General features: G+C 42.7%; 1 pseudogene across 1 annotated transcript; it reads left to right on the top strand.

Annotated features, from left to right (window-relative positions):
* Positions 1 to 998: 998 nt before the first annotated feature.
* On the top strand, positions 999 to 19,793 carry LOC307218638 (calcium-activated chloride channel regulator 1-like; annotated as a pseudogene). The gene is made up of 15 exons (XR_013844027.1): positions 999 to 1,062; positions 1,259 to 1,440; positions 3,185 to 3,324; positions 4,517 to 4,667; positions 5,709 to 5,820; positions 7,088 to 7,256; positions 8,734 to 8,955; positions 10,561 to 10,785; positions 10,976 to 11,153; positions 12,449 to 12,555; positions 13,397 to 13,621; positions 15,675 to 15,945; positions 16,874 to 17,041; positions 17,693 to 17,938; positions 19,047 to 19,793. The product of XR_013844027.1 is annotated as a calcium-activated chloride channel regulator 1-like (transcript).
* Positions 19,794 to 20,417: the final 624 nt, after the last annotated feature.

The following is a 20,417-nucleotide window of genomic DNA, read 5'->3' on the forward strand; positions in this document are numbered from 1 at the left end:
AAATGGATTAGCTGTTGGCTATCAAGTGAATTGTGTTAAGGGGATTCTGAGTGATATGGAGTAAAATGTTGGCTAATGATATAGCAAAAAACTTTATATCAAGGTTGGGCAGTTAACTATCTATCTTGAGGTAAGAGACAGTGCCAGGAAAAATGTGTGGCATGGTAATAGTAGGAAGGCAAAGGTTGATTGTCAATGTATTGACTGACTGCACTGTTAGTGGTTGGTTCATCATCTGTATTTTCCCATAGTTGTCCAGCATTGTCCAGAACTTGGCCTCACCAGCTGCAGGGCTAGGGGGAGGTAGACCTCAGGTGGCAACAGAGGCTCTGGCTCCATCTCCATTTGGGCTCCCTGTTTTGTGCCCTCCCAGTCCCATTGGGCACTGGTCATCACTGGTTTGACCCCTGCTATATTTCTAGTTCTTGGCTCACCTTCAAGAATAGCTCAGTCGCTAAAGCACAAGACTCTTAATCTCAAAGTCATGGGTTCAAGCCCCATGGTGGACAAAAAGATTCCTGCATTGGAGGCAGTTGGACTCGATGGCTCTCATGGTCCCTTAGCCAACTCTACAATTCTGTGACCCCTGCTTTATTTTTGGTGCACAACCCGCATCTGCAAAAGAGGGTGCAGATTTGCATGAGACATAAAGTGTTCGCAAATTTTATGCAGATTTGTGTCTTCTTTGGCAGGTGCAGAAGAAGGCCGAATGTATGGTATAGCCTACCCTTTTGGCACCCCTGGGCACCAAATAAGACAAAGCTAGGAAAATATCACTTGGATTAAGGTGAAGTTTTTCTTTTCAGGGTGTCTAGCTATAAAAGCAACCTAGAAGTTCCAGACTGCTGCTATTATTGACTCTAGTTTCGATTTCTTTAGAAATGCTTGCAATGTATTAGTGGTAACCGGCAACGATAGAGTTAAACTTTGTATTCGAGGATTTCTTTTGTTATGAGTTGGACCATTCTACCCCTTAGTTTATTCTTGTGGATGCTTTCGCTTTCCAAGGTACTTGTGTTTGCCTGTACATCAGCAAACACCCTTGAGTTCTGAGCCTCCAAAGTGAGCATCCATGCCTTTTGTTAAATAGGAAGTTAAAAGTATTCACAAGGATTTGAACAAGGAAACACCAGGTTGGGGATTATTTCCAGAATTCTTTGTCCTTTCAAAACAGGTTTGTTTGGTTTTTTTCTGTCTCTCTATCCCTGCCAAAGCTCTTGCATTAACAAGCCTCTCTGCTGTTATTTATTTCTGTAAGGTTGAAATAAATAAGTGCCACAAGGAAAGATGGCGCTTAACCACTGGCTGCTGCTGCTGCTGCAAGTGCTGCACGAAGTGACAGGTACCAGGGTAAAACTCAACATGGGCGGTTTTGAAGACGTCGTCATCGCAATCAATCCCCAGATCCCGGAAGACAACAAAATGGTGGATGCCATCAAGGTAAGATAGTTAAATGTTTCTGAATGTATTGAACAAGCGACTTCAGACAGTGATATTCTAGGAAAATGCAAGCTGCATTTTGCAAGCGTGGGGTACCAGGTGCTTTTGACCCCCCACCTTATCCCACAAGTCTCATCCCAAGTGTACAGGTGGGACTTGTATAGGGTTGCCATATTTCAAAAAGTAGAATTCCTCACACCCACAGAGCTATTAAGCTTTTTTGTAGGAAACCGCCAAACTTGTTGAGCTTTTTTTAGTTTCTGAATTCTGCATTTGCAAGCGTGGGTGTCAGGGTACTTCTGGCTGCCCCTACACCCCACAACTTTTTCATCCCTTTTTAAAAGTAACATTCCACAAGGTTCCAGTTACAGATAGGTAGCCGTGTTGGTCTGCCATAGTCAAAACAAAAAAAATTCCTTCCAGTAGCACCTTAAAGACCAACTAAGTTAGTTCTTGGTATGAGCTTTCGTGTGCATGCACACGAAAGCTCATACCAAGAACTAACTTAGTTGGTCTTTAAGGTGCTACTGGAAGGAATTTTTTTTGTTTATTCCACAAGGTTGTTGAGCTTCTTAGCAAGACCCCAAAAGCTCCGCCCAAAGTAGTGATTTTAAGTTTTTAGTGCTGGTTTCCGCTGGTTCGGCAAAATTCCACCTTGACGCCATTTTTACACCCAAAAAACAGGTCATGTCAGGAATGTTCCTGCCATAGTGCAAGCCTAGGTCACTTGCAAGGGAAAAAAAATTGATAGCCTGGAATATTCCTCTTCCCTACTCCATACAACTGGGGTAGTTCGTTCTATCTCCCCCTAGCACCTCCTTCCAGTGAGCACATTTAGTCCTCCTTCCTTTTTGAGGTCTCTCCCCATTGGTTTTTTGTTTTTAATTTCGGCAATACCTGGGGTGCTCCCGCTAGATTACTCTTGTAAATGGGTGCTTCCATTTTGGCTGCCCGAGTAATGGCAATCACAGCCTGAGTGTTGGAAACAGAGGGAAGGGTCTGTGCCAGAACTGGGTGCATGTACTCTGAGGTAAATGTTGTGCAGGTTTTGACCATTAGAGGTTAAAATGTCCTGTTCATAGGTTTCTTTAACTAACCGGAGCACTTTGACACCAGATTTCAGGAAATTGTTCCAGAAATGGGGTGCTGTTTCTGGGAAGTGCTCTCCCTTCCTCTCAGTGGCTTTGCCTTAGCTCACATGGCAGCCGCCCCCAGTGGAGGAAGACGGTTTCTTTGCTCTAGGCTTCAGCTTCCTGCCTGGCATTGCAATAGTTCAATCTGTTTGGGGGCCCCATGGCCAGCTCCATTGAAGGAAAAATATACAAATGTCCCACTTCATAGGAGTTGCTTCAGATTGCTCTGTTAATAAGCAACACAGAAGAACCTTTGTCACTAAACAGGGCTGATTGTGCACTCGAGGTTGTTGCACAGTGTAGACTTGCACAATATGGCGACCACTTAAAAACAAGCAAAAATGGCCACCTTCCTGTCATGTACAGCTTCCCCCACTATTTTCTCCTTCATACCAGGAATAGCTTTGCATACTATGTCAAGCAACACTCAGTGGCACAGGAGGATCCACCCAAAAAAGTATGTGAATTGCATCTACCAGCTTTTTGAAGACAGGGGTTCAACTTTTCAACATGCAAGGCACTCCAGCTTCAGGAAAGAAAGATGGCAGAAGAGACCAAAGGGCACATTTTATAAACACAAATGCCAATAAGGTTTCTCCTTTCCCTGTTAGGACATGGTGAAAGAGGCATCAACTTATCTCTTCAGCGCTACACGGCAAAGATTTTATTTCAAGACAGTGAAAGTTATAATTCCTTCCACATGGAAACCAAAAATGAATATCAAAGAGTAACTACAGAATCCTATGATAAGGTAAATGCTGAAGAATACATTAAGATTTAAATATACTTGTGGTATTTTTAAAAAGATTGGGGCAAATGGAGAGATTGTGGGGGGTGGGGATACAAGATATTGTATGATCTAATAAAAATTCTTATTATTTATTTATTTATTTATTTATGATTAAAGTTCTATACCACCCTTAATCTGAAGATCGCAGGACTCTTTACAATACAATGACACAAAAATATATACCAAAATAACAAACAAAAACAACCCTCTCCCTCCCCCCCCCCCAGTTTAAAAGTCCATAGAATGTTTAATTAGCCAAAAGCCTGAGAGAAGAGGAATGTCTTTGCCTGGTGCCCAGGGGCGCCGACTTATAAAAAATATTGGAGGGGGCGGGGGCCCATACTGACATAAAAAATATTGGGGGGGCCCAAGACCTCCAAACCGCTGCTGCTGGGGGAACGAAAGGGGCGAGCCCCGGGCTGCCCCGACCTTAAGTGAACCTGTGAGGGCCCGCCCTTTGCGGCAGCCGATTGGCTGCCGCCGTGGGCGGTGAATATTAATGAGCTAGGGCAAATCCCCGCTTCTCGCGGGGCTGACGCCAGCCCCGCGAGATTGTTGATGGGTCGAGAGCCCGCAACCCCACCCCCTCTCTAGATCGGGAGTGGCTTTGTTTTTCTTAAATTATTGGGGGGGCGGAGCCCCCCCAAACGAATTTTTGAGGGGGCTCAGGCCCCCTCAGGCCCCATGGAGTCGGTGCCTATGCTGGTGCCTAAAGATAAGTAATGCAGATGCTAAGCAATAATATCTATATTTCCCACTTTTGGATGCAACTGGATTTATTTTTGAGTAAACATGCAGATCTGGGCTGTATATGGCTTAATGTTCTTATAGACGTCATGATATCTAAGGCTGGGTTAAAGTGGTTGTGGGCCTTGGTGTGTTCTCCCAGCCTTCTCCCCAAAAGGAATTCGTGCCATAACAGTACCAGAATTACATCTTGAAATATCTTTAAAGACAAATGAATTTAGTACACCTGATTTCGTGGGCTCACTTATAGACAATTGTATTCTTAATAAATACCTGAAGCTATTCCTTGTATAGTAGCATTGTCTAGTAAGCTTTCTTTTTCTTTTTCTTTTAATGGAAGCTCAGAGTATGACAGGAATTTCTGGGCTGTCCACCTCTATATCTTCTTTGTTCTATTTTGTTTTAGGCAGATGTCATAGTGGCGGATCATTACTTGAAACATGGAGATGATCCCTACACCCTACAGTATGGCGGATGCGGGGAACCTGGGCGATACATTCATTTCACTCCTAACTTCCTGACAAATGACAAGTTGCATAATGCTTATGGTCCACGAGGTAGCACCTGTTAATTCAGATTAAATTGTCTGGGTTGTTGTTTTTTAATTATTAGAATTGCTAGTCAAGTTTTCAAAAGGTAATAAAGATAGAATTCCTAAGAAACCATTAAGACTTTCAATGCAGTTGCTTAATCGCTCTAAAGGCTCCTAAATTTACATAAGAAATCTGCAATAGTTTCACATGAGGTTCATCAATACATTTTCAACCCCAAAAAGCTATCTTGCTGAAGCTATCTGAGCCTCTCTTCCTCTTTCCCATGTTACCGCAGCTGCTTGTGTACCATACATTTAAAGTACATGACTTCTTACATACAATTCCCAGGAAGTCGTGTGCTTTGATTGCAGGGGCCATAGTAAGACCCGCCTTGTCAGATGCAACTGTCGATTAAAGGGTCATCACCTCATTGGCTTCTGTGATGTAGGGAGACAAACAGGGACTTCTCTTCTGAATCAGATTGAAAAGTTGGCTACCCCTTCTATAGTTATTCAATTGCTGGTGTGATTTCACAGTATTTCAAATTTTATTTTAGTGTTTTTTTTTTAACAGGATGTATGTTTGCTATGGGACGCAGGTGGCGCTGTGGGTTAAAGCCTCAGCTCCTAGGGCTTGCCGATCGAAAGGTCGGCGGTTCGAATCCCTGCGGCGGGGTGCGCTCCCGCTGCTCGGTCCCAGCGCCTGCCAACCTAGCAGTTCGAAAGCACCTCCGGGTGCAAGTAGATAAATAGGGACCGCTTACCAGCGGGAAGGTAAACGGCGTTTCCGTGTGCGGCTCTGGCTCTGGCTCTGGCTCTGGCTCTGGCCAGAGCAGCGATGTCACGCTGGCCACGTGACCCGGAAGTGTCTCCGGACAGCGCTGGCCCCTGGCCTCTTAAGTGAGATGGGCGCACAACCCCAGAGTCTGTCAAGACTGGCCCGTACGGGCAGGGGTACCTTTACCTTTACCTTTTATGTTTGCTATAATTACTAGCTGTGCGTCGTACATTTAAAAAAACAAAAAACTGTGTCGCGAATTTTAGCTTTGTTATTGGTGTTCTACAGGCAGGGTCTTTGTCCATGAATGGGCTCATCTCAGATGGGGTGTCTTTGATGAATACAACAATGATGCACCTTTCTACACTCCTGGGGGAGACAACTTGCCTGAAGCAACAAGGTACTTTCACAAATACTTCCAACAAATGCATCTCTTCTTTAAGAAGTGATGTTTGCCTTGGGCTTCCTAGTTTTTTAGTGGTGTAAATTATTGCCTAGAGAGCATCTTTGGGTCCCCAGATGTTGGACTACATCACCCCTAGCTTGTAGGACCAGTGGTCAAAGGATGATGGCAATTGTAGTCCAACAACACCTGCGGATGTTGAGAAAGGCTCAGGATTAAACTGTAATTGGAAGATATACAAAGGAAATCTCTTATGGGAGCCAAGTTGGGCAATGCCCTGCCTGCTGGTAACCCCAGCTAGTGGCCGCTTGTGCTCTGCCCAACCCCTTAACATCAACCAGCTTATTCAGTGGGTGACAAGAAATTTTCCGTGCCGGGTACCACCTGACCTTGCTACGCCACTGATTCAGTCTCTCTGAAGACCATTTTCAGACTCTGATTATGATGGCTTGTCAGCTTTACTCCTGCACGCACTCATGAAAACAATGAGCAATCGCTGTGTGCTGCTAGGTCCCACTCCCATAGCCTCAGCCCTGTATACCTGAAGGAGCATCTCCACCCCCATCATTCAGCCCAGACACAGAGGTTCTGCTCTGAGGGCCTTCTGGAAGTTCCCTTAATGCAAGAAGTGAGGTTACAGGGAACCAGGCAGAAGGCCTTCTCAGTGGTGGTGCCCGCCCTGTGGAATGCCCTCCCATAGATGTCAATGAAATAAACAACTACCTGACTTTTAGAAAACATCTGAAGGCAGCCCTGTTTAGGGAAGTTTTTAATGTTTGATGTGTTTTTGTGTTTTTAATATTCTGTTGGCGGGGTATAAATAATAAATTATTATTATTATTACTCCTGCCTCCAATGTAAGTGAGGGGCAGCAACATTCCTTTCCTCACCCCCGCCCGCAACCAATTTCTTCTCTCCTGAGAAAGCCTAGGAAGGGTGTTGAGAGACCCATGGCTACTTCATTAAGCCGTCTTCCCGTTGTTAACATTCAGGAGTCCTTCCAGACATAGCAGTTAGCACAGAGATAATGCTTGCCATTGTTTCCCATAGGCTAATTTTAATCAGCTCCTCCTACAAATCCAGTTGCAACAACTTCTTCTTCTTCTTCTTCTTCTTCTTCTTCTTCTTCTTCTCTATTCAATTTAAATCCCACCCTTCCTCTGGTTGGCATGGAAGAAAACTGCATAGCATAGCAATCATGCCACCAAGTGATTGTTTATTGACTTTTAAATTGACTGTATCTGTTTCTTTTTACATTCGTTAGATGCTCAGCTGGTTTCACTGGTCAATACATATTTCCGCTTGGTGAAAAAAGTTACAGAGATTGCAAAATTGACCACCGAACTCAGCTGTATGAACATGGTTGCCTGTTTGTTCCAAAAAGACATCAAGATACTGCAGCTTCTATAATGTATTTGCAAAGTCTCTCTTCAGTAAGTATGATGAATCCAGCTTTCTTAGTTCAATGTTATCCCACGAGATTTGGACTGCCTAGGGGCCTCCAGGGGGTTTAATCTGGCACTGTTTCTGTTGAGCTACTTGTTCATCTCTTTCTTCTCTTACTCAACTTAATAATTCCGTCACCTTCTGACTCTGTATTTCTGCAAACTTTGGGTTTGCCCCTAACCCTCCTGATAACTTCCCCTCATGCAAGAATGGCGCTTTCTGCAGCGTAATGACCAACATTCAGAGAACTGAGTTCCCTATTCATATAAACAAGTGAGGCTCTGCAATGAAACCTTGCTTGTTTTTGTGTGGTGGGGTAGCCTTCAAAGCTTCCCCTTCTTAGGCAAGATACTGCCCAGAGTGAAAGACTAGGTAGGTGACCAAGTGAGTGAATGAGTGACTGAGTGAATGACCCAGTGAACAGGCAGATAGCTAGAGAGGGCAAGTGAGTAAATGGACAGCCAGCAGGTGGCTGACTAGTGCCCAAGTACTCCTCCCGTGGAGCCAGCTGGTCCAGGTTAGAACTAGCTATTTCATTCTGGCTGATGGTCTCATAGTTAAGCCAACTCTTCTTTCTTTGAGTTGCAAGGTGCTGGGCACTCTATGTAGCAGGTGATCTTTCTCCCTTGTAGGATGCCCAGACCTTTGGCACCAGTGAGAGGCCTTTCTCTGCTTCCCTTCCAGGTGCGAAGGTATCTCATTAACACGTGTTCTTTTGCTGAGGGATGGAGGTGAGGGGAAAAGAGTTTGCTGGGCGACTGCTGAAGCTTGGCTAAGCTGCCAGGACAATGCTCTTGGGTGTAGCTAAACCCTATCTCCTCCTATTCTTATTTCCTTAACACAGAAGACGCCTTTTCTATCTGAGGAAGAAGGCAGCAGGGCTCTGCTTGATGAGGCAGCTTAATCCCTGGTGCTTTAGACAAATGGCTTTCATTCTTCCTTCACCTGCAGGAGTTCAGGAAAAAAACCCAGAGCAGAGTGATGCAGACATGTGTAGCCTGTTTCTATGTAGGGTGTTTTTTGTGTGTGGCTTTTAAAATTATTTGGGGTTCACCCAATATTTTTTCCCTACTTCTGTGTACCTCAAGGATTACCCAAGTTGTCTTATACCTCCCTCTTGTGTATGGCTGTTGCCATTTCAGTGACATAAAGGTTGATGTTCTCCCTTGCAGTTATTTATAGATATTAACCCATGACAGGGAAAGTGAATATCTCTGTGATCCCTGGTTCAGTAGCTAAACTAGAACAGACTCTTTGGAGATTGTTTCTGTTACATTTTTGTGAAGTTTAGGTCGACATATGTCTAGAACTAAAAATCCGCCAAACACCCTGTAGCCTTTTTTTTGTCTGTGTGCCAAGGAATGTCAATCTTTGCAGCACCTCTTTGTAAGGAACGGCTCTCATGAAGCAGGAATTGCTAATGAGGTTGTGATCTTGATCTGTCCTTCCCTATCTTTTATTTAGGTTACTCAGTTCTGTGACAAAAGCAACCATAATATTAAAGCAACAAATTTGCAGAATAAAATGTGCAACTACAGGAGCACCTGGGAAGTAATTATGGCCTCTCCCGATTTTGCCAGTTCATCTCCAATAACGGTTCCCCCACCTGATCCCACTGTCTCCTTGCTGCAAAAACAGGAGAGAGTTTTGTGTCTAGTGCTTGATGTTTCCGGAAGTATGGATTTGGTAAGTCTGATTTCCATGTTCAGAAGATCTATTTTGAGACAGTTCAGAAATTATGGTATTAATGTCCATAGCGAAAACAAGTGTCAATACAGCACTGGCATTTATGAACTGTGAGGCTAAATTTTGCTGCACCTCAGTTGTTGGGAACCTTTGACCTTCCACATATTGCTAAACTAGAACTCCCATCAGCCCCAGAAGCACGGAAAATGGCAAAGCAGTGATGGGAGTTGCAGTTCAGCAACCTCTGGAGGAACACACATTTTCCACGCCTGGCCTACTTGATTAGTTTATTTGGATATTTATCAAAGTACAGCAAGTTGTTCGTAGAGATCAGAGGTTCTAGGGCAGGACAACTTGGCTGTTGTGCAAGGCAATCACTGCCTGCAACCCTCAGCCTAATGTCACATCGATGCAGGGAACCCAGAGGGAGAGATGGACTGTGGGACGTGAAAAACATGGGAGCCAAAACAGATGGACAGATAGAAGCAGGACAAGGAAATCCCACTGCAAGCATTCAGTTTAGATGTCTAGTCTTTCAGGGTTTTCGATACTTCAGGAAGCTTCAACAGATACTCAGAGCTCCCTTCTGCAGAAATTCACGGGCCTAGAAGAGCCACTTAGCTCTTGAGGAAGGGGGTTTAAGAGACACCGATATAATTCAGTTAAATCACAGGGTTTGAATAATCTCATAAGCAAAAAAATAATAATTGTAGAATTGAGTTGATATTTCCAGGAGATGATGACGACGACAACAACAACAACAACAACAACAACAACAACAACAACAACAACAACAACTTATTATTTAAACCCCACCCATCTGGCTGGGTTTCCCCAGCCACTCTGAGCAGCTCCCAACAGAATATTAAAAACACGATAAAACATCAAAAATTAAAAGCTTCCCCAAACAGGGCTGCCTTCAGATGTCTTCTAAAAGTTTGGTAGTTGTTTTTCTCTTTGACATCTGGTGGGAGGGCGTTCCACAGGGCGGGTGCCCCTACCAAGAAGGCCCTCTGCCTGGTTCCCTATAACTTGACTTCTTGCAGCAAGGGAACCGCCAGAAGACCCTCGGCGCTGAACCTCAGTGTCTGGGCAGAACGATGGGGGTGGACACGCTCCTTCAGGTATACAGGACCGAGGCCGTTTAGGGCTTTAAAGGTCAGCACCAATAATAACATAGGCATTTGTACAGTAGCCCCCAAAACAGCTGTGACTCCTGGCCCTTAGAGTCCTTTCTAACTCTACAGTTCTGTGGTTCATTATTACATAATGAAAACGTTATATAATAAATACTATTCAATGACTATTCAATTGATGGGACAAGCCCCACTGAAACAAACGGTGCTCTTGTGCACCTTCCATCTATTTCAATGGAGTCTGTGCATGAAAACGTCCAGGTGAATTGTGTCTTAAATCACAACACGGATGAGATTATTCGGATATTCATAAATGTTATGGACTTGTCTATATTCTTATATGTTTATCAAGCCTTGTTTTTTTGGAGTATAGTTAACAATTGTGTTTTCAGTCATCTTCATTTGCTTCCCGGAATGCACTGGCAGACCTGTGAGTGCTGTTGTTGTTTTGTTTTTAATTCATATGCAGAACAACCGCACTGTTTGGCTGAAACAAGCTGCAGAAATATTCCTCCTGCAGATTATTGAAGCGGGGTCCTGGGTTGGAATAGTTGCATTCAGTAACACAGCAGCAGTTAAGACTCATTTGAAGCAGATCACTAACGACAGTATGCGCAAAACACTCACAGAGTACCTGCCTACCAGAACTACTAGAGGAACCAACATATGTTCTGGAGTGCGGTCAGGATTTCAGGTGAAGAATTTTTTCCTCAGATTCTTTTATTCCTATGCTTCTACTTAGTAGAGTGACCAGATGCAAAAGAGGGCAGGACACCTGTGCATATTGTTACAAGCGGAATTTAAGCTTAAAACGCTGCCCTGTGGCTTCTGTGTTGTTTGTTTCAATATCGCTGCTAAAATTTTTAATCCTCCTTTCCATACAGGTGTTTCTACACAAGTATGGAAGCACCAAAGGCTGTGAAATCGTTCTCTTGACAGATGGAGAAGATACAGCTATAAGCTCTTGCTTGGATGAAGTTCAAAGAAGCGGGTCTATAATTCACACCATTGCTTTGGGATCAAATGCTACAAAAGACCTAGAAATATTGGCAGACAAGACGGGTAAGTGAGCAAGAATAATGTCTTGCAAGACTCTTCTATGCTACCTGGTAGCCAGTTGGTGTCTCCCCAAAAGGTGAGTTCGCTCCAAGGCCCAGCCACTTCGCCAAGCTACTCCCAGCCACACAATATTCCTCCTACTTGCTCTGTCCACAGAAACGTTTATTTCAGCCATGACAGCTAAATTAGATTGCCATATTCAGAACCTGCAGGGAATCCATCTTGGTTCTTCTTGTAAGTATTCAACTGGCATTTGGTTGCCACTGCTGGAAATAGATTGTGGGCTTTGACTGAGACAAGCCATTGGTAAAGGATGCAAAACTGAGGTGCAGGCTAGTTACTGTTACTGAGAAGCCCATCCCAAAACTCCATACAAGGCAACTTTCCATCTTCTGTCTTTCCCTCAACTCTCCAGTCATAGTTAAGGATTGAGTGGCTTCTGTTTTGTCTGGCTTTTAGCTCATTGCTTTTACTATGCTATAACTTGGCATTTTGATGACTCTTCTCCATATTCTTTAACCAACAAATCTTTATTGGAGAGCAAATCTTTAACCATAGTAACACACATACTTCTTGCTTATTCCCCCTAGTGAGCAAGAGTGGCACTGCAGTTGTGTCAATTGAAATAACCTAAATAGTCCACAGGCATGACAGGAACATGTATGTAAGAATTAGGTACATGTGTATTGACACATGTAAAAATATGTAAGAGATCTGCAATCAGCTTTTTGATATAATGTTTTCACACTATATTGATGCATGCATTTTTTTAAAAAAAGAAACCTAGGGAAAATTAGCAAAAACGCTTGCAAAATTTATGTAAATTTGTATCTATCAGCTTTCCAAAATCTGTTAATTACTCAGCAGTACCCCTGGCCTCCCTTTTAAATGTGTAGGGTTTTTATTTTATTTTTAATGATGCTCCTTATAATCCAAACTTAAGATTTCAAATCTCACGAAGTTAGTTCCTTGTAAATGTCTGGCCAGATGTAAATACAGTATCTGATTTAAAGGAACTGACAAAAAAGGGGGTATTCAGATTCTTTTTATACATGCCTCTGTATAAGAAATACTATTTCTATTTTCACAGAGGCCACAGATCCTGACCCAACTACAGAAAGATGCAGCAAAGGCCTGCTGGGCATGCACAGTTCCTAACATTAAAAAGCAGCGCCTGTAATTCTGAACTGTGCCTGCACAACCACACCTGCACATGCCAGTGCAAGGCACAATGCGTATTGGACTTTATTCCACCTGACAGAATAACTATTCTAATTATTCCTTCAATCATATTTCAGGGGGTCTGAAATTTTCTATCACTGACAGTTTGGATTCCAACAGCCTCATCGATGCTTTCAGTGGACTTTCTTCAGGAAGTGAAGATATCAGTCATCAATCTATTCAGGTTTGAACCTGCAAAGATTTGAGTATATCATCGCTATCACTATCACTATCATTGCTATCCCTAACATTATTATTATTATTTGCTTTAAATTACTAGGCAGCATAAAAAAACTAAAGACAACACAGAGTGAAATCAATTCTATAGTTCATATTTTGCTATTGTAATAGTGAGGGAGACCCCAGGTAGAGTTCAAAGAGAAGGGCAAACGGCCAAGATAGATTTTGGCGGAGCTGAAACATTTCACAATGTACCATTCTGAGTTCAAATCAACTTTATTTTTCTCTGTCTGGACAAATAACAAATTGGAGAAGAGGTTTCATTAGGAAAATAGCATATGGGGAAAGTGTTTCCTTAAAAACCACCCCAGCACCATGGTTCCAGCCCAGAAGATTGTATCTCCTTGGCAACCCTTTGCCAAAATGTGGAAACTGGAGATTTGAGTTCCCTCATCTAGCATTATCTAAATATTGGCTGGCCATTTCCAAGGCTGTTGAGGTAGAGGTACAATTGTTTCCACCTGATTCAACGTAGCTGCTTATCTGCCTTCCTCCATGTCTGTAACATTGAAATATTGATAGAAAGTAAATTTATCACCACTGGTCAAACCAATATCTGTATGGGGCAAGACCTATCATGTCATGACTGTACCAGCATTTTTATTAAAGGCTGAGTATTGCGTATTCTTGTCCAGCAGAACTAACTACTGTGAAGGCACCTTCTAAACAATGTACCGCCACTCATTTCTTTACACCTTATGAAAGGAAATAAACCATATGTATTCAATTTATAAAACTTTTCAGATACTATATACTTATTTCTCCCCCCTCTTCCCTGCCAACAGCTTGAAAGTAGAGGGCAAAGCATCGGTTCCCAAGACCAGCTGAATGGTATTGTAACCATTGATAAAACAGTGGGGAATGACACTTTCTTCGTGGTGACGTGGGGCACATCCCCACCGGAAATTCTGCTCACAGATCCCAAAGGAAGAGAGTACACCGAAAAAGACTTTGCAGTTGATAACACCAACGTCCGAACAGCTCGCCTCAAGATTGATGGAACCGCAGAGGTAAAAACTGAGCTCTTCTCAAACTTCTCTGCTTGTCTAACCAAATGGGGCAATGCCTGTCTCATTGCATTTTTTTGGAACAAGTGCCAGCAAAGGGTTCTGCCACTACAGCTAAAGTATCATATAGATTATGCAAGCAGGGAAGAGCCATTTGCTTCCAGAAGTCCCATATGTAGCATTCTGCAGTGGTCTTAATGAGCTTCAGTATTCCAGATTAGCATTTCCCACACCCTCAGAGTATGGTGATGAGGGCTGTGTCTGCGGAGTCCAATACCATGAAACGGTTCATGAAGTGTTTTTAAGGTCCCTTCACAGCTGCTGCTGAATCTGTGTTGGCTTCTCTGAAGCTGGACCTCACCTGGGAAATGCACAAGCTTCCTTCCTGTCTTCCTGATCCTAATGGTCATTTGGGAAGTGAGCAAATATGCAGGTGTGTGTACCTGCATGTGTCTGTCACCTCACCACCCTCACTTGAGCATACAGCATACCCTGAGGCAAGATACATACTTCAATGGGTAATTACTGGCTCATTGAGTTTTCAGCCAGCTCTGAAATTGCCATTAAAAAAGGTAAACAATAACATTAGTTTTGAAAACCTAAAGGACCAGATCAGGAATAGTTAACAGTAGTGTAATGAGAAATGAAGCAAAATGATCAGAGTGAGGAGTCAATTGAATCATGTTCCAAATTGGTACTAAGAATCGGATTATAAGCAGGAACCATTTTAGGCTTGTCCAATTGACACCTGATCATTGACCTGAGGGTCCTTTTGGACCTGAAAGGGGGCAGGGTGGGCTGGAATTGAGGCAGGACATAATGGGGTAGGGCACTCAGGGGGCGGAAACAGAACTCCCATGCAAAATGGCCACTGCCTTTAAGAGTAAGCATAATTCATCCCCCCCTGGAACCCACCCAGTACATTGCAGAACAGTGAATCCTTCAAAAATCTAGGGTGGCAGAATCCTGGGAGCCTGTAATTATTTATTGTCTACCTTTCTTGTGCCCAAAGGAGTAATACTCTCATGGTGTGCTGTTGGAGAATTACTAGCTGTGTCCAATTCATCTAAGAAGCAATTTTTTCAATAATCTTCTTCAACGATTAAGCTGTTTCTTTTTATAAAAAAAATCAAGTACTCTTTTGCTTATTTGAGTGATATCAAGCTCTTATGTGTTTTGGTAGGATGAGATGCTGGAGAGGAGCATAGGACTTTGAAGGGTGGCTGATCCTTGAGGGAGGTGGAAAACAGAGATGAAAATGGCAAACCAGTCTCTCCCGCAAGTTGTTGTTGTTTAGTCATTTAGCTGTGTCCGACTCTTCATAATCCCATGGACCAGGCACTCCTGTCTTCCACTGCCTCCCGCTGTTTGGTCAAACTCATGCTGGTAGCTTCGAGAACACTGTCCAACCATCTCGTCCTCTCTCGTCCCCTTCTCCTTGTGCCCTCAATCTTTCCCAACATCAGGGTTGTCTTTGTCCATGGAGTTTTCTTTGCAGGGATATTGGAGTGGCTTGCCAGTTCCTGCTCCAGGTGGATCACGTTTGGTCAAAACTCTCCACTATGACCTGTCCATCTTGGGTGGCCCTGCATGGCATAGCTCATAGCTTCTATGAGTTATTCAAGCCCCTTCACCATAGCCTTGCTAATTTCGCTCCTTCCTGTAGCAAGAGAGAGAGATCAGCTTCCCTATGGCATCACTGCTCACTTACTAGGCTAAAGCCAACAGAGAAAAAAGTTTGTAGGTCTGACTTCCCCCTTTTTTACAAAAGTGTGTGTGTTAGGAATGGAATGGCAGAAAGTTTCGCAGTGAGCAGGCAAGGGAATGGAAATTGCTACTGTGTTTGTGCTCAAGGAAAGAACCGGGCAAGCAAATACAATCAGCATTCACCATTGTTGGTTGTGTTAGCCTGCAAACAATACATAATTGTAATCATTTTAATAAAAAGACACCTACCTTTATCAAAGCACAACAGAAACCAGAAGAAATGGAAATGCGTTTATAAACACAACTTAAATACTCAATAGTCTTCTGTATTTCAACACTTGATTTTCAGACAGGAGACTGGATTTATTCAATTAAGAACACACATTTGGGAGCACAAGTCATATCAATAACGGTAACCACTCGAGCAGCCTCTGCCTCTGTGCCTCCTTTGATTGTGAAGTCCTACACGAAAAGCGATACCAATAAGTTTCCTAGTCCGATGGTTATTTATGCAGAAGTCAGCCAAGGATTCTTGCCTGTCATTGGTGCAAAAGTCACAGTGATGGTCGAACCAGAGATTGGAACACCAGTAGAACTGGAGCTTTATGATGATGGTTTGGGTAAGCTTATTTTGAAGCATTTACGGAAGTGTGCATTTAAATTTTTTTCAAAAGCAAGTTTTTCAAAAGTCAATTTTCATTGACTCCTTTGAAATGGAGTAAATGCATTATTATTGCAAATCCAAATATATGTATGGGACTTGCCTTGTACCATGTGGCTGGCTATACCTGCCTTTGTGAACTGGAATCATTGCATATAATGACCTCATTCTGGGCTCTGTCCCAAGCTCCATCAAATCGTGCAAATAGTGTCTGTGAAATGTTGGGGAACATGGTGACCTACCAATGTTTGGCTGGTGCTGAAACAATGGCAACATTGGTGCCCGGTTGGTGTATCTGGGAGAACATTACATAACCATGGGCCACTACAGTTAAGTCCTGTTTTCTCCTTCTCCTTCTCCTTCTCCTTCTCCTCCTCCTCCTCCTCCTCCTCCTCCTCCTCCTTCTCCTTCTCCTTCTCTTTCTCCTTTATTGAATTTATATGAGGGAGGTCATTGCCAGCCTCCAGACCTCCCTCAGAGATTGCACACAGGGAAGCGTCCCAGAGGATGATCTCAGGACCTGGGTTCTTATGCGGAAAGGGGGTCCTTTAGATCTATTTATCACGGTAATTCACCAGGAGTTTGATAAATGTACTGATTTTGCTAACTGCCTGGGATTGCCAAAAATTGAGCTCGTCAGGAGTTCAGCAGGCCAGAGTACATGCTGGTGTGTTTGGCTGGTCCCAAGTTTTGTTGGCCTGTGTTTTATTGACATCAGCTATTAACATTATGATTCCATACTACCACTTTCAGAATCATCTATTTCCACGGATACAGCAACACATACTGTGAAATGAACATAGGTTTTGTAGGTTGTTGTTGTTTTTTTAATGACCAGAAGTGTGACAGTTGCTTCGGATGTCATGTTTCAATATTTATGTACTCAGGCGCTGATATTCTCAAGAATGACGGAATCTACTCAAGGTATTTCACATCGTTCAGAGGAAACGGTAGACACAATATCAAAGTGCGTGTCCAAGGAAAAGACCAGACCCGCAGACGGTCCCGTAGACAGAGTCAAGCTTTATATCTAACAGGATTTGTAGAAGAAGATGGTAAGCAAGTGTTATGAAATAGCTCTACTGCTGGTATGTTAGCTCTGTGGTTCTCCAAGTATGAAATTGGGGATGGATCTACACACAAGGGGGAAATGCTATAAATAAGTCACAAATTAAATTGTTATACTGTAACAAAAGTGGGGGGGAACGCTATGTAAAATCTCAAAGAAAAGGTTTGTGCTCTAGATCTAGGTTTGTGTGTGATGCACCCACACCCTTCTCTCCTATAATATTCTAATCTACTGTGCGCTTCCCAAATTAGTGGGTAAACGGAATGTGTTATTTGAACTGATGAAACAACCTAATTCTTATTAGGGTTTAAAATATTACTCTGCCATCCTTCTTTTGGTCCCAAGTGCACAACAGTGCAGCCTTAACTGATTTATTGTTTGCATGTACTTATACTTCGAGCATTTCAGATTCTTTTCTGTTTCCACTAGTCTTGCCATAGTATTTCTAGCCAATCATATGCAATGCAGCCTGGTTTTGTCTTGCATGTAGATAATTTATATGCCTCTCAATTACATTGATTTCTCAAGTGGTACACAAGGAATGCAATACAATGAAAATAAAAATCTGTTAAAACTGTAAAGCACCAAGAAAGTTTAGATGTTTATAGTTATGGCTGTTCTTCCCCCACTTTTGTAGGTAATATAACAATGAACCCCCCCAAACCTGAACCTACAGATGATGAACTCCAAACCAATCTAGGAAGCGTCAGTAGAGTTGCCTCAGGTGGTTCCTTTGTAGTATCAGGAGTCCCTTTGGAAGACACCATCCCAGATGTTTTTCCACCCTCTAAAATTACTGACCTTGAGGTAAAACTAGATGAGGATGATGATCATTTCCGTTTGGCATGGACGGCTCCTGGAAATGACTATGATACAGGACAAGGTAGGTGTGGAAGCCTGCTTTAATCAACCAACAAGGCTGCTTTGCTTAAAGAAAAGATTGTTATTATTATTATTATTAAAAGTATAATGGGGTGGATGGAGAATTTACACCAGCCACCTCTCCCTGTAATATCCTGGAGGTAACATTCTACCCCAAACTGCCTTCCGCGGTTTGCCTTCCGCAAACTGCCTTCCGCAACTGGCACTGAGACAGAACTGCCTTGATAAAAGCATGGAACACAAATCTCCACCCAACAGGATCCAGAATGCCATTGGGTTGCAAAAGCAACATAGCCCAAAACCAGAGTTGTCTCAACACTGTCACCTGCATGGCAACATCCTCCCAAAGTTTCTGCATAGTAAAGTAGCAAAAGTCTAGATTCCTGACATACCATGTCAGGAATGGGGGAGTTGAGTGGCTGTTTTTCTTCTGTGGAATGGGTACCCTATGGTGCCCATGACAGTTTCTTAAATTTTTTAATCTTCACTATTTATTGTGGTACCTCGGTTTCCGAACTTAATCCATTCTGGAAGTCCGTTCTTAAACCAAAACCGTTCTTAAACCGAGGTGTGTTTTCTCTAATGAGGCCTCCCACCACCGGTGCCCTTCCACCATTCGGATTCCATTCTTAGACCGAGGTAAAGTTCTCAAACTGGGACACTACTTCCAGTTTTGTGGAGTTTGTAAACCAAATCGTTTGTGAACAGGACTGTTCTTAAACTGAGGTACAGTGGTACCTCGGGTTAAGAACTTAATTCGTTCTGGAGGTCTGTTCTTAACCTGAAACTGTTCTTAACCTGAAGCACCACTTTAGCTAATGAGGCCTCTAGCTGCTGCTGCGCCGCCGCTGCACGATTTCTGTTCTCATCCTGAAGCAAAGTTCTTAACCCGAGGTAATATTTCTGGGTTAGTGGAGTCTGTAAACTGAAGTGTATGTAACCTGAAGTGTATGTAACCCGAGGTATCACTGTACTGCCCTTCATCTGAAGAACCCAGGTTGGTTCACATTAGGAAAAAAAAAAAAATACACACAAGCAGATTTTTGTCTCTGTTATTCCTGAAGACGTAGGTCCCTAATGGATGCCTGTTGTGTGTTTTCATTTCACAGCTGAAAGATATGAAATAAAAATGAGTGAAAATCCCTTGGAATTAAGCCATGGAACTTTTGATGATGCCACTTCTGTGAACACTACTGGACTTGCAGTGGAAATTGCTGGGGTCAGACAAATGTTTCGGTATAAGCCCCACAACTTCACAAAAGAAAATGGCACCTCCATCTACTTTGCAATTCGTGCCATTGATGGCAGCAGCAACATTGGAGAAGTATCTAATATAGCAAGAGCAGTTGTGCTTCTTCCTGCGTTGCCACCTACTCCTGCTAGTCCAGTCACAACTTCTACTGCTCACACTACTCCAGCTGACAAATACTCTGTTTCGCCTACTCCGGATGACAAACATACAACTCCCTCTAGTGTGAAACCCACCTGTGCTAATGATACCAACGCAATAAATACCACTATGGAAACTGTGATCATCGTATGTGCTTCTGCAATTATAATTTGTGCTATTGTAAGTATAACAGTTTGTGTTTTGCGTAAGCAGAGATACAGAAGTTATGACACTTGCATGGATATTACTGTTGTTAATAAGAATGCCCTCACTGTTTTGTAAAGGATAATATATTTTATTAACTGTTTTAATGTTTACAAACAAAATATTGAAACAAACAAGAACAAACGCTACCCAAAACAAACATAACCTGGGTGTCTGCCCACAAACCCTGGCACTACGACGAAAATGAGAGTGCTGGAGATGATTTTACATATTCACAATAAAAATTAACAGTGTTTTATAAGCCTCATGTGCTGTTTTTGTCTCAGCATCTATATTTTAAAGCCAGCAACTGATATTAAATGGGGATCATATACAATCAAGTATATAGATTTTTGAGAGATGGGTGAAAGACTCCTGGTACATAAACTATGAGAGTGTACCGTGTCGTATACTATCAAATGTACTTTCCATTTTGACTCCCTGCAAACATCTGGTTTTTCCTCCATTATCTTTTCTATAGCAGCCAACCCCTAAACTTTGGCCTATCAGGCTTTGGAAGTAAATAGTGTATGGTATCTCTAGTGATGCGCTATTTCTAATTGGAATGCTCCCAATAGAAAAAAGGATGAACGTCTTGTTGCTTGTATTCCGTATAGTTCCTGGTTGTAACAGAACGAAGCCCAAGTCCACTGTAATAATTTAGAGTACAGTAGCAAAGATTTCTTGAAAAAAACTATGCCATGCCAAAATGATTTGAGAACAGGGCACTCCCATTGCATATTGCTAAAACTTCAGATGCGGCATTTGAAATAGGAACACACCATAGGTTGACCATTAAATCTCTTAAATTGACAGCAATAAATATGCAATCTTGTATGGGGCCCATCACTGTAATTTATGCAGTGGCGTAGCGTGGGTTGTCAGC

Source organism: Podarcis cretensis, assembly GCF_951804945.1.
Source record: "Podarcis cretensis genome assembly, chromosome: 6".
Classification (NCBI taxonomy): Eukaryota; Metazoa; Chordata; class Lepidosauria; order Squamata; family Lacertidae; genus Podarcis; species Podarcis cretensis.